This window comes from Oryctolagus cuniculus, chromosome 7 (assembly GCF_964237555.1).
Source record: "Oryctolagus cuniculus chromosome 7, mOryCun1.1, whole genome shotgun sequence".
Taxonomy (NCBI): domain Eukaryota; kingdom Metazoa; phylum Chordata; class Mammalia; order Lagomorpha; family Leporidae; genus Oryctolagus; species Oryctolagus cuniculus.
This window is the reverse complement of record NC_091438.1, coordinates 71,964,011-71,977,954: the sequence shown is the minus strand read 5'-3', so window position 1 is coordinate 71,977,954 and position 13,944 is coordinate 71,964,011. Positions and strand designations below refer to the sequence as shown.

Here is a 13,944-nt window from a genome sequence, read left to right as displayed (position 1 = left end):
AGATACTGTTTTCTGATGACTATCTTGTAAGAGTACAGGATATTCTATAGTCTACAGATAATCTACATTTTGAGGAATACAGGAATTAACAGTTGGATGCATCACTAATTAGCATTAAAATATTATTCTTACACAAAAATGCATTCTGTTTACTCAAGTAAATTTTCAAATATCACTTTTTTTATTTATTTATTTTTGACAGGCAGAGTTAGTGAAAGAGAGAAACAGAGAGAAAGGTCATCCTTCCGTTGGTTCACCCCCTAAATGGCTGCCATGGCTGGCACGCTGCAGTGATCTGAAGCCAGGAGCCAGGTGCTTCTCCTGGTCTCCCATGCCGGTGCAGGGCCCAAGCACTTGGGACATCCTCCACTGCCTTCCCAGGCCACAGCAGAGAGCTGGACTGGAAGAGGAGCAACCGGGATAGAATCCAGCGCCCCAACCAGGACTAGAATTCCAGGTGCCGGCGCCACAAGCAGAGGATTAGCCTAGTGAGGCGCGGCGCCGGCCCAAACATCACATGTATCAGTGTGTGATTGCAGAGATGTAAGCATTGGGAGAAAGGTTTCCTAAGGACATTGGAAAGTGCTTTGTGATTTAAACGGACATAACTAGAACTTGATTCTCCAACTCCAGGAGCCCCAGTTTCCTCCAATAGAAATTGTAGACCATCATAAAACCTCTGCACATTTGTTCTGAGTCAATAAAAGAGAGAATCACAGAAAGTGCTTAGTACCCAACATACACTCAAGAAATGGCAATTCCTCTTGCTACAATATTATCTCTTTTTTTCTCAGTTTTGCATATAACATTATTTCCTAATTCTCTTCTTTCCAGATGAATGACATTTTCACTGTTGTACTCCTGTCTTTATGCCCTTGATGTTAACTGATGGCTGAAGCAACGTCACCACTTTTGATAATCTATTATTAAATTGAATTGTTTCCTAACACCTATGTCCCCTGAGGCTTTTTTAAATTTGGGGGTCAGGGTCAGGTACAATTTATAGGTAGTATTTCCTACACACCTGTTATATGTCCAAAAATTGCCATGAGCTTCACAAATATTATGATCACATTTAATCTTCATAAAAATCTACACACAATCATGTAGTACCCTGGAACCTAAAGCTTAATGGGAGTCTATAATATATATAGATAGAAGAGCTGACTTATAAAATTCACTGTCTGCATTATTGTAGAGAAAATAGTTTTCCATTTAGAGTAAGCAGAAGGAAGGAAAAAAAGCAAAAAAAGCAGACTCTGAATAATGAAAAAAAAAAGAGAAAGGGAAATTAATTATATATGAGGTTCACCTGATCCAAATTCCTACTATGTACTTATTAGAGAGTGTTGAGTTGTTTAAGCACATTTTCGAAAACAAATTTTAGAATGTAAGTTCATTTTCTACTCTTTTCTATACCTTGTCATGGTATAATCTGAGTTCTGTTTGTTAAGAATATTGACAAAACACAGCAGAATGAAAGCCCAGGCATGGGAGGGTGCAGCATATCCTCTGGGGAGCAGATGTGGCTGCCTTGGAAGGCTTCCCCCGCCCCCGAAGTGTAAGGTATCTCACACTCGGCTTCTCTAGCTCCAGCAAGCCCAGCTTAAAAGACAAAAAAACAAACCAATGTGGCATATCTATCACTTCCCTCTGAGACATACCACATGCTACAAAACATTTTGAGTAATTTCCTTTTAAGCTTGACTCCTCCTTAGAGGTTTTCCAGGTAAACAGCATGAGATTGGGTTGCGTAATAGATAGTAAAGAGCACGGGGTGTTTTTACTTCACTGTTCGTATTAAACTGAAACCACAGCAAATAAGGTTAATTTAACAGTGATTTTGAGCATCGATGTAAGAACGAGGCATTACAAAGGAATCCTAGTATCTGGGAAAATCGCATTCATCTATCTGCTATTTCCGAAAAGTAGATTTTACATTAAAATCTCTATACCCAGATATGTGTGCACAATCCCAGGCAAAGTTTGCTTCTATGGCTCCATCCACACAGGCGCACTATGATTGTGTCTTTTTCTGCAAGTTTTCTGAGGCTGAAGTTTCCTAGCTTGGCAACAACGTGCCACAGACAATATTGGTTTAAGACAATTGATTCTTCCTCTGATTTTTTGCACTGCACTCCAACGGGTCTCCATCCAGAATCACGAAAGAAAGAACTGCAGGGACAAGGAGGGAGGGAAGATGCAGGGAAGGGAAGAGAGAAAGAAAATAAGATTACCTACAAAACACTCATGAAAAACCAACATTGTCAGAACAATCGCTGTCACTTGATTTAAAATGGCACGATTTAAAATTCATAATTAAATCTATTTTAACTGTGAAATGTACAGATTTTGAAAGATTTATCTATTGTAAGAATGTGAATACTGTGAAAGGTGTTTCTTTTTTTTCTCTTCCTATGTTTTAACCTTTGAGAGTAACTTTACCCGAAATTATGTGAAGTTGTAGTTGTCAGCCATATCCAATTAAAAATGCTAAGCCAGGTTCATCTTGAAAGAGACACTGACAACATCCAAATACATATATATATATATATATATGATAAATTAGTTATTGTCAAAGTGCTTGCACCTCATTATTGGGCTTATACAACAGTGTCATCTAGTGGACACTGGTCAGGCAGGTTGTAACCAACATTCCTGAAGGAGCATATTTAAAAGGAGCTAGCCTTGCATGAAAATATGCTTTGTCTTTTTCAGTTTAAAACTGAAGCAATTTAAATAATTGTTTCTGATCCAGCACATCATTTCAATTCATTTTTCTTCCAGAATAGTAAAGGAATACATTTTTACATGCTTACAGAAAGAAAACTAATTTTAAGATAATTTTTGTTTTAAGATAGCAAAGAACAAAAGAAAATAACAAAATTATTATAAAAGGTAGATGTCAGGAAATGTATAGCAAATAGGAAGAGGAAGTTGGAGCTGAAAGATTAATGAGCAAGGTTATATTCTTTAAATCTTAGTGCATAGTGCTTACATCAACAATGACAAAATAAAAGAAGAGTATGGAATTCCATAGTCTTATTTCCAAGCCTTTCCTTTCATTTCTCTAGTACTTTGTTGGTACAATTGTGTAGAGGTATCTCTTAAAATTCTTTTTTCAAAAATGTATCATCTTTTAAAAACCATTAACTGCTATCCATTTTGAACATTAAATTGTTGTTTTATGAAAGCCACTTTAGCTTTAATTTTTCACAGTTGGTAGAATTTGCTGAAAACATGGCAGAAGTCAGACATTTTGTCATTTTATCAAAAAATATGGACATTCACTTTTAAAATATCAGTATAAGTTGTATGTCTTTTTTACATTAAGACTATCCAGAGTTGGCCGGTGCCGCGGCTCACTTGGCTAATCCTCCGCCTGCGGCGCCGGCACCTCTGGTTCTAGTCACGGATGGGGCACCCGATTCTGTCCCGGTTGCTTCTCTTCCAGCACAGCACTCTGCTGAGGCCCAGGAGGGCAGTGGAGGATGGCCCAAGTGCTTGGGCCCTGCACCTGCATGGGAGACCAGGAGGAAGAACCTGACTCCTGGCTTTGGATTGGCACAATGCGCTGGCTGTAGTGGCCATTTGAGGGGTGAACCAACGGAAGGAAGACCTTTCTCTCTGTCTCTCTCTGTCACTGTCTAATTCTGCCTGTCAAAAAAAAAAAAAAAAAAAAAAAAAAAAAAAAAAAAAGACTATCCATAGTCTTGACTTGCATTTTTTTAAATAATGACTAACTTTTCAATTTTTTTAAGATTTATTAATTTGTTTTATTTCTTTTTTTTCTTTTTTCTTTTTTTTTTACAGGCAGAGTGGACAGTGAGAGAGACAGAGAGAAAGGTCTTCCTTTGCCATTGGTTCACCCTCCAATGGCCGCTGCGGCCGCCGCGCTGAGGCCGGCGCACCGCGCTGATCCGAAGCCAGGAGCCAGGTGCTTCTCTTGGTCTCCCATGGGGTGCAGGGCCCAAGCACTTGGGACATCCTCCACTGCACTCCCGGGCCACAGCAGAGAGCTGGCCTGGGAGAGGGGCAACCAGGACAGAATCCGGTACCCGGACCGGGACTAGAACCCGGTGTGCTGGCGCCGCAAGGCGGAGGATTAGCCTAGTGAGCCGTGGCGCCAGCCAATTTGTTTTATTTCAAAGGCAGGCTGAGAGCAAGAGCAAGAGCAAGAGCGAGAGAGACAATCTTTCACCTGCTGGTTCACTCCCCAAATGGCTGCAATGGCCAGGGCTACTCCAGGCCTAAGCTAGGATGCAGAAGCTCCATTTGGGTCTCTGGCATAGGTGGCTGAGGTCCAAGTATTTCAACTATCTTCCACTGTCTTCCTGGATGCAGTAGCAGGGAGCTGGATCCAAGATGGAGCAACACAAGTATGGGATGCCAGCGGCTGAACCCACTAGGCCACAGTAACACCAGTCCCTTGACTTCATTCTAAAACTACTCAAAGGTAGAGTATTCTTTAAAGCTCATCCTTCTTTCAAAGAGAGGGGAAGGAAAATTAAGGCTATTGATAACTATAAAATTTCCATTTTTCAAGTATCTACATCTAATTTCTATTCCAGGTCTGTAGAGATCATTTTATACATATTTGGCATCTTTGATAGTATTGTCCTATTTGGTTAAAAAAATCATCCATTAAAAACAGGTACTGATCACCCTTTGACATGAAAAAATATGTTTTTTTCCTGTCTGATATTGTGAAGGTTCTTGCTCATGTATTCTTCTATGTTATTAAGAAAATATTAGTTGTTTCTTTGTAATTTTAGGTAATGTAAAGACCTAGAAATTCCGAGCATTTGAAACAGACTATTGCTTCCTCAGTAAACAGAAACTACTTAGCCAATCACAATCACTCTGACTTTTACCTTTCTTTATAGCAGTAATACAAACAGATTAAGTAAAAATTCCATCTTCCTTTGGAATGTAACTTTTATTGGCTATAAAATCAAATTTAGAAAGTTTATGTTTCAGGATACAATATTTTCATTGATTGGTTCATAACTTTCATGTGAAATCCACTAATTATCTATAGTGTATAATCTGTCTTTGTGGAGTATTTGCAGGTTATGTTGTTTTGAAAATGTTTTAAAATCGCAATACTTACGAATTAATATAGAAGAATGTAAATTATTTGAGTCTTCAGGAAGAAAGAAAATCTACATTTGATGATAACAGAGAAAGATAAATTCTTACCAAATTTGCATAATTTTTATTTTTGCTGAGTAAATTACTTCGTACTCACTCAAAATTGAATTGGCAAAATAGAAAACCAAACTGGTATTTGGTAGGCGAGCCTCAGGTTTGGTGTCTTTACCGGAATCTTCTCTCATCCATCAAAAAGTGTTGATTACCTATGAAAATGTATTAAAGGCATCATGATTGGGATGGAAAATGTGATACATGTTCTATGTCCTTCCCAAATCTTACAATACTGTTGAAGAGATAAAACATACATGAGAGAAAAATTAAATAGCAATGCAAGATTTAAGTAACAGTTTAATTTGATAATAGACATGTCACAAAAAGGTTCATGCTCATTTATCATATGAATAGTACTCCAATAGAGAGAATCTGTCTGTAGAGGGATATTCTGTCTTAAATCCTGGACTAGATTCCTAATGAAGGTCTTTATAGGGCAGATGTACAATTAAGAGAAAATAAATGACATCTCTAACTTCATCATTCATTTCTACTTCTGCTTTTAATGAGTATGTTAGTGATATCTAGAAGCCAACGCTGTAGATGCTAGCTTTTCATTGTAAGTGGATGATATATGCTTGATTTCTATAAAAATACCAACTATTACATGGGAACAGGTAAACGAATTGTTAAAAAGTGAACATTTAGGCATCATATTTGGTAATTACTGTATACCACTTGCCTAACATCTACTCTATCCCCCACTAACCTCATAATTGATCTTTCTATGTAAAACACTAATACAATATTTTATTAGAAGTTATTTTTATCATTATCACACGGTCATGTTTCAGGTGAAAGTTTTATGAGTTATTGATATGTCTAAATTTCTTTTTCTATGTATACTGATGATGACTGTGATGATCCATAAGACAGATTAACTTGGTTTTGTAAATAAATTTCCCTAGTGTATTCTCTATTATCTAATCCTTACTTTGAATCAAATATTCCCCATTTTCTTATAGCAAAATTTACTCCATGATTTACCAGACACTTCTATTTTAGCTGAAATAGAATGGTACTATAGAGTTTAAAATTAGATGATATATATTTCTATGAAGGAATAAAGAAATCAAAAAGAATTTTCACTTAGATTTTCTTATTTTTTTTAAAAAAAACTTTGAATTTAAAATGGTGATAACTAAAATTGTTGCAGGACCAATTTTAGAACATATTAAGATAAACTTCACAAGTAGTTGTTGGAAAATTTAGTCATTCTTAGGTGCTTTTAATTCAATCATTCCTTCGATCATTCATTCAATAAATGTTTATTGATTGGTACCAGGTGAAATACTTGTAAATCAATATGGAAACCTATGTCAGTTCATTTTCCTAGTGTTTGTACAGTGGATATAGAAGGTAGAGCCAGGAGCCTCTTACCTCACAACACCCTTTGTGGAATAACCCAATTTCAAACAGAGAGATTTAATAGTATCAATAATAGTCCAGGAGGTGCACTGATAACTCATTAGGCCACTTGTAAAAATAATACTTTGGTTTTTACTTTTGATTATAGAAGTTATACTGCTTTGTGTACAAAATTAAAAAATTGTATCTGAGTTTTTGAAGAAAATTCATGCTGCTATAATCTAATGATCCAGAGTGAAGAATATCTACTTACATTTCATCTCTCTTCTCTATGTTACAAATTTTTTTTTTTTTTTGACAGGCAGAGTGGATAGTGAGAGAGAGAGACAGAGAGAAAGGTCTTCCTTTTGCCGTTGGTTCACCCTCCAATGGCCGCCACGGCCTGTGCGCTGCGGCTGGCGCACCGCGCTGATCCGATGGCAGGAGCCAGGTGCTTCTCCTGGTCTCCCATGGGGTGCAGGGCCCAAGCACTTGGGCCATCCTCCACTGCCTTCCTGGGCCACAGCAGAGAGCTGGCCTGGAAGAGGGACAACTGGGACAGACTCCGGCGCCCCGACCGGGACTAGAACCCGGTGTGCTGGCGCTGCTAGGTGGAGGATTAGCCTATTGAGCCGCGGCGCCGGCCATGTTACAAAAATTTTAACATATTTTTAAAGTCATTTGTTTTATTTATTTGAGATGAAAAAAAAAAAAAAACAGAGACATAAAAAGAAACAGAGACAGACAGACAGATACAGGTCTCGCATACATTGTTTTATCCACTAACTGCCTGCAATAGCTGGGATTGCAAAAACCCAGAGCAAGTAGCTCAATCCAGGTCTCCCATATGGGTGACGGGAATCCAAGTTGTTGAAATCTTGATCTTCTGCCTCCTAGGGTGTGCATCACTAGGAAGCTGGAATCAGTAGGAGAGTCACAACTCGAATACAGGTAGTTGGATATAAGATGTGGTGTCTAAAAAGGTATCTTAGCTGCCAGGCCAAATGCTGTCTCTTACTTAATAAATTTTAAACAAAGCATACACATATATTTTATATAAGTATTTAAGATGTATTTTATAAAATATATAAAGATTTCTGCATCTATATATTTTGTTTACATATTTTCTTTTAAAATATATTTGTGCATACATACATGTATGATAGTACTTCAAAAAGTTCAATAATAATACACATTATGAAAAAACTATCCATAGGTTTCAAAATATTTTTGCACCAAATTAAATTCTTACTTTTAATTGCATTTTCCACAGATTTTTTACAGTACCCTTACATATAGATATACATTATATACAGATATGAATATAGATATAGATGTAGATTATGTATATATATATATTTCTCTAAACTATGTAAATTTTTGTTTTTTGATGTTTGATCAAAATTAAAACCATACAATGAATTACGTTTCTTTTTGACACATCCTTAAATGACTGAAAGAATTGATTTGGCTTTCAGAAAAAACAATTCTACCCCAAAGTAAATCCTGTCACAGATTATCCAAAAGGGCACAGAGGAAGCACTTTCTCTTGTATGCTTGGGGAACATCCATTTCCAGGACTCCAGGGAGAAAGGATTTGCTCACTTTGTGCCATTATGCTAATGAACCTTATCATGTTACGTGACTGGTTGAGGCCAACTGCATACAGTCCTTTAATATGCTCTGGGGAGGTTCATCCTTAAGTATACAATCTCCATTCTGAGTAAACTTTACTCCACCTTGATTCTGGGAACATAGGTTTAGAATTTGGAGGAGACTCAAACTACTGTTCTCTTGAAACCAATGCATAGTTACAGCCAAATTCCACTGTCTTGGAATATCCTATGATACTGGCACAGTCTCTGAGCATTCAATTTTGTGAGAAGGAACACTTTTAACCGAAAATTAATTAAAGTTTATTGAAGACAGAATTTTCATTGGGGAATGGCTATGGTGATGGTGAAGGGGAAAAACGAACAAATGGTTTCCTGAGCAGGAATGGCCATCCACAGACATATGTAGCTGACACTAGAAAGCATTGATTGATAAAACCCAGCCTGCAAGACAACACTCTGTGTGGTGAGACTCAGTAGTTTAAGAGGAAAAGCAGTCTAGAGCAGGCTACTCTTTATGGAGAAGGACCATTCTGCTTCTGAGGAAGGTACATTGACAAAGGCATTACGCAGCCCTGCTACTATAAATCTGTGTACCATCTTCAACTCACGTGGCTGCTTCTCAGGGGTTCTTTAGCCACTCGGTGACAACTGCTGATCTGCTTCGCAAGTCCCGGCCACTTAAAACAGTTTTTATTTGGGAGTCCAATACCATGCAATCTGTAACCTTCAAAAAATTGCTTTCTGGGAAAGCTCTAACCTCTATCTTTGTGTGACTTCTCATCTGTAAGAGTAGCTTTAATACTGAGCACTTGACCAACTTTTCTGGCTTCCAATTACTACTGCAGTTTAGTACGTTTTCCTTCCAAGAGTGACTCAAGAGTACTGAGATAGGTGTTGTGTCATCAGTCACTGCCTGACTTTTCTCCTTCAGCGTGCTTCCAACAGACTCTAAGAGGCTTCTGTATTAGCTTCGTGTCCCCACAATGACATACCCAAGGCAGTCCATTTATGGAGTGCAGACATTTATTTAGCTCACAGTTCTGAAAGTTCCAGGGTGTGGTATCTTCTCAGTTCTGACAAGGGCTCTCTCGGCTGTGCCGCATCATGGTGGATGACACTAGTGGAATCTCTTGCAAGAGCAATCACATCTTCATACAGGAAGTCGGAGAGAGCTGGGCATGGTCAGACAGCTTTTATAGCAACACTGTCTTGAGAACTGCCAAGAGATCATACAGGAATTATTAAAGATCTCCCACAAAGTGACTGCAGATCACCCACTACGCTTCCCACCACCTGCGAGCACAAGCATCCTGAGAATGAATCCTCCAACACACGAACTTGTGCAAGGGACACGGAAACCATAACTGCTTTCATCCGAGAGATGATAAAGGTCTGTATACATGTTATAAGTTTATCACAATAATGGAATAATAATAATAATAATGTCATCCTGAAAGAAATTAGAAATTGCCACTTCTCTGGAGTCTCAACAGCATTCTACTTTACATGAAGCTAGATGAGAACTCTTATTTGTAAGACTCTTCTGTCATTCATAATCCTTTTCTGCTTACTACTCTGTATCTATAGATATTATGAAAATGTCAGCTTATATCCAGGTCTATCAGATCATATGTTTCTATAATTTCAGGATTGTGTCAATAGTAAACATATATGTAAAGATTTTTAATGTAGTCATGATGGATGTAGTCTGTAAGCAATAATTCTTTAAATGTAGTAAACATTCTAATTACAAAAAAAAAAAACAGGGCAAACTAAATCTATGCTTTTAGAAATCTGGGATTGATTAACCTTGTAAAAGGAAATTAGCGGCTTTGGAGAGCTGGTTTAGTTTCAAGTTGCTTCACCTGGGGGCTCCTGATATGGATGTGTTTAGCTGAGCACTACCCTCTGTGCACTTTCTTCATTATACCTCAGTAAGACAGAAATATTTCTCCAGCACCTTGCAAGACTTACAACCGCTTCCTTGTCTCAGGTGGGCAATGGGGGATATATCTGGTAGCTATAAAAATGAAATTAAAGGATTACTTAATGACATCAATACATTTTACTCAGATGCTCCCCGGAGTGCTTAATATTTACATTACACAACACTATGTTCAACTAATTATAGATGATTTAATAAATATGGGTACATATCCATATAAAGGTTACACATAGATGCGTTTATGAGAACTTCAAAAATTCATGGAAAGTACAATTAAAAAGATGTTTCGTTTGGTGCAATAAATTTTGACACCTAAGCAGAGTTTTTCCTCATATGCATTTTCCACAAACTTTTTGAAAGATACTTTATATATATATAGACTTCAATATTTTCTGTAGCAAAATAATTTCATTTTAATGCCATTTCTGTAATTTTTTGAAGTACATTCATATATAAAACATTTATAACTGCAAAATGCTACCCTAATTTTATCAACTATATTGTTACCTATATAAACTAGATATTTTGAAAGAAATCTTGGCTCTTACATATATAACAAGTTAAAAGGTCAAGATTTCAATAAATACTTTAAAGTGACTCCCATTTCAAAGTGTATTCATTCATTTACTCAACAACTACTTATATCATGCTGACAGATGAAGAAACAAAGGAAGTAAAATATGACTCCTTCCCAAGAATTCAAAGTTGTATGAAGACAGGCATGTAAATACATAATTTCAATGGAATATACTAAGTTCAATAAATGAAGTCTATACCACATTAAACTAGTGTAAATGAAGAATTTATTTCCTTTCACTAGAGAGAATAAGAAAATTTAGTAGAAAATGAACCTCTTGAATCAGATATTGAAATTTACATAGGTGAAAAATCAGATGAATTAAAAGTCCCAGGAAAACAAAGACTTTCCAGGCAAGTGACAAGACCCGAAATTCATAGTAAATCTTGTAAGTTTCTAGATGAAATCTAGAAGGGGCCAAGCCCCGAAACAATGTCCAAGGATTTGAGACGCTGTGACCTCACAACTCTTAGAATCTCTCCCTTCTTCCCTATCCCTCTTTTTCCCTCTCTCATTTAGTCCTCTATTCACTTTCTTTCTGTTTAATCACTATCATTTCGAAATGTGCAGAGTATTTTCTATGCATATGGATTGGAACTGTTTATCTGCAAATGTCTAGCATACTTCAGCACTGCAATGACCTAACATACTCTTGAGTCTTAGGCATATTGAAATCGTTTTGCGCAGGCGCTGCGGCTCATTAGGCTAATCCTCCACCTTGCGGTGCCAGCACACCGGGTTCTAGTCCCGGTCGGGGCGCCGGAGTCTGTCCCAGTTGTCCCTCTTCCAGGCCAGCTCTCTGCTGTGGCCCAGGAGTGCAGTGGAGGATGTCCCAAGTGCTTGGGCCCTGCACCCCATGGGAGACCAGGAGAAGCACCTGGCTCCTGCCATCGGATCAGCGTGGTGCGCCGGCCGCAGCGCACAGGCCGTGGCGGCCATTGGAGGGTGAACCAAAGACAAAGGAAGACCTTTCTCTCTGTCTCTCTCTCTCTCACTGTCCACTCTGCCTGTCAAAAAAAAAAAAAAATTGTTTTGCAACACATCATACCTATGAAAAATTTGGTAGTGGTGGCAACTTCAATTCATGTTCCAAGTCTTTTCTTTGGCTACTCCAATATATTCCCAGAACATCACAGAAGCAGAAGTGGAAATTAATAGGTACTCTGCAGCTATTTACATGACAGTCTTTTGTTCCTACCTGTTAATAATCCACATTTCAAAAAAATTTTGATGCCTTTACAGTGGGAGACACCACCTCAAAGGCCTATAAGGGGCTAAAAAAGTAACACATCTTAATAGTGCAAGAAAAATCAGGGCACAGCTTCATGATGAATGCCAGTTGTCCCTGAACTTCACAGCAGTGCAAAGAGCAAGGTTGATAAATCTGGAAGAATTGAGAGTACACACCACTACTAAAATGGAAATTTTCTACTAGTTCTAGCCAATTGTTGCCAAAAGGGAAAATAAGCCACATGTTTATGGAAATTTGGACTTTTAAAGGAGAAGCTAGAAATTCAGATTTTTATATGAAATCTCTTGATTTTCAAATGTGCTCATCAAATAGAAGTCCACATGAGCCATTAGCTCACTAATAATCTCTAAATATACTTATGCCCTCTCCTGAATAGCTGGATCCTTATTTGACTTGTTTCCTATGTTCTCCAAGTAACTGATAAATTCTTCAGGGACAGGGACTGGAACCTTTCAAGTCTTTCTTATGCTAACAACATATGGTGAAATCTCTGTAAACTATTATTACAAAGCTAAAGTTGAAAATGGGTTATTTTTAAGCCACAAAGTTCTATGATAAATTACTTCTCTAGTCTTACTTCACTGGCTACATTTTGCAGCTTGCAAAAGATGTTTGCACAATAATGATGAAATATATTTTTTCCAACTATTAGTAAATTGCTTAGGAATCATATTCCCCATCTCCATTAAACTTTGGCCCAGGTCTATTTAATAACACGTTGATTGAGATCTTGGTTCTGGATTCAACTCACAGATTTCCTTTCTTGTCAGTGATTGACATTAGTTCTGTTACTTCTATCTGCACCTCCCTTTCTTCATATGTAAAATGGAGATGATAATACAGTTTACTTCATAGTGCTGTTTGTGAAGAGTTCAAGTTATTAGTCAGGAAAAAGTGTTTGACAATCAGATTCTGATTGAGTTGGCTGCTTAAAACAATTTGATTAATATCCTCCAAAAGGAAGGTCTATCTGCAAAGAAACAGCATTGAGTTAACAAAACTCCCTTCTCCACCAGAGATGTTCAAACATGGGTTCATTTGCTTTATTAGCTTACATATAAATGAGATTTTAATATATCAACATTCTGTTAAAAATAAAGTAATACAACCACAATCACAAGAAGCAGAGCTTCGTTTTTCTTGGGAGTCAGCACCTTAATATTTTTCAGTTTAGCCTAAGCATTTTTCTTCACATTGTAATTTCACTCATAACCCTGACACTGCCAATTTTGCACTTAAGTCAAACAGAAATAGACCCCAGCGTTTCAATGAAATCTCAGAATGACAACTCTCCAGCCAGCCCTCTGACTGTATTTGGGGTGGCATTACAATATAACTACATGTTCTGTCTTCTAGAGAAGGAAAGATGAGAAATTTCCATCTTCTTGGCTTCACATTTGTCTTCACAGCCAATACACCTTTTCATGTGATTCTTTTTAGAATGTAATGTCAGAGTGAAGCCAACAGAGAAAAGTTCCAGCAAATGGAATTGCCATAGCAACACCCCACGTTTCTCATCAAGTTTGGTCTTGTGTGGATCTTCACATTAAAGCTTGTTTTTCAGCTTGGTGAAAGCCATGACTGTAATCTTCAGTGTGAAAATCTCTCCAACCCATCCAGGAGTTAAAAATAGAAGATAATAATTTGAATTATTTCATGAACATAAAAATCTGGAATTGCAGCTACTCCACAGACGGAATTAACTGGTAGAACACTGGCACTTGGGACCACTTGAATTTCCCCCATACTGTTTCAAATTGGATTTAGAACTCATCATTATGACTTATTATTTGTTGAGTGCTGACCAAGTCCTCAACTCTGAACAAAACAATGGGGAAGTCCTCATCTCTTTCAAGTGCCCAGGGTACAGAAGCATAGCACTGCAAGAATCTCGAATAAGGTTGTGTGTGATTTACTTGCTTTTGCTAGCTAGAAAATTTATCTTAGGTTTTCAATAAAGCTTTCTATCTAGAAAGCTTTTCATTTGGGAGTCTTTCTT

The 13,944-nt window shown here is 37.5% G+C and overlaps 1 long non-coding RNA gene across 1 annotated transcript; it reads right to left on the bottom strand.

Moving 5' to 3' along the window:
* Positions 1-208: 208 nt before the first annotated feature.
* Positions 209-13,681, bottom strand: LOC108177702 (uncharacterized). The gene is made up of 5 exons (XR_007923970.2): positions 12,697-13,681; positions 9,981-10,191; positions 8,929-9,387; positions 5,252-5,360; positions 209-2,175 (listed from the first exon to the last, which is right to left on the bottom strand). It is a non-coding gene; the product is annotated as an uncharacterized lncRNA (long non-coding RNA).
* Between the last annotated feature and the right edge of the window lie 263 nt (positions 13,682-13,944).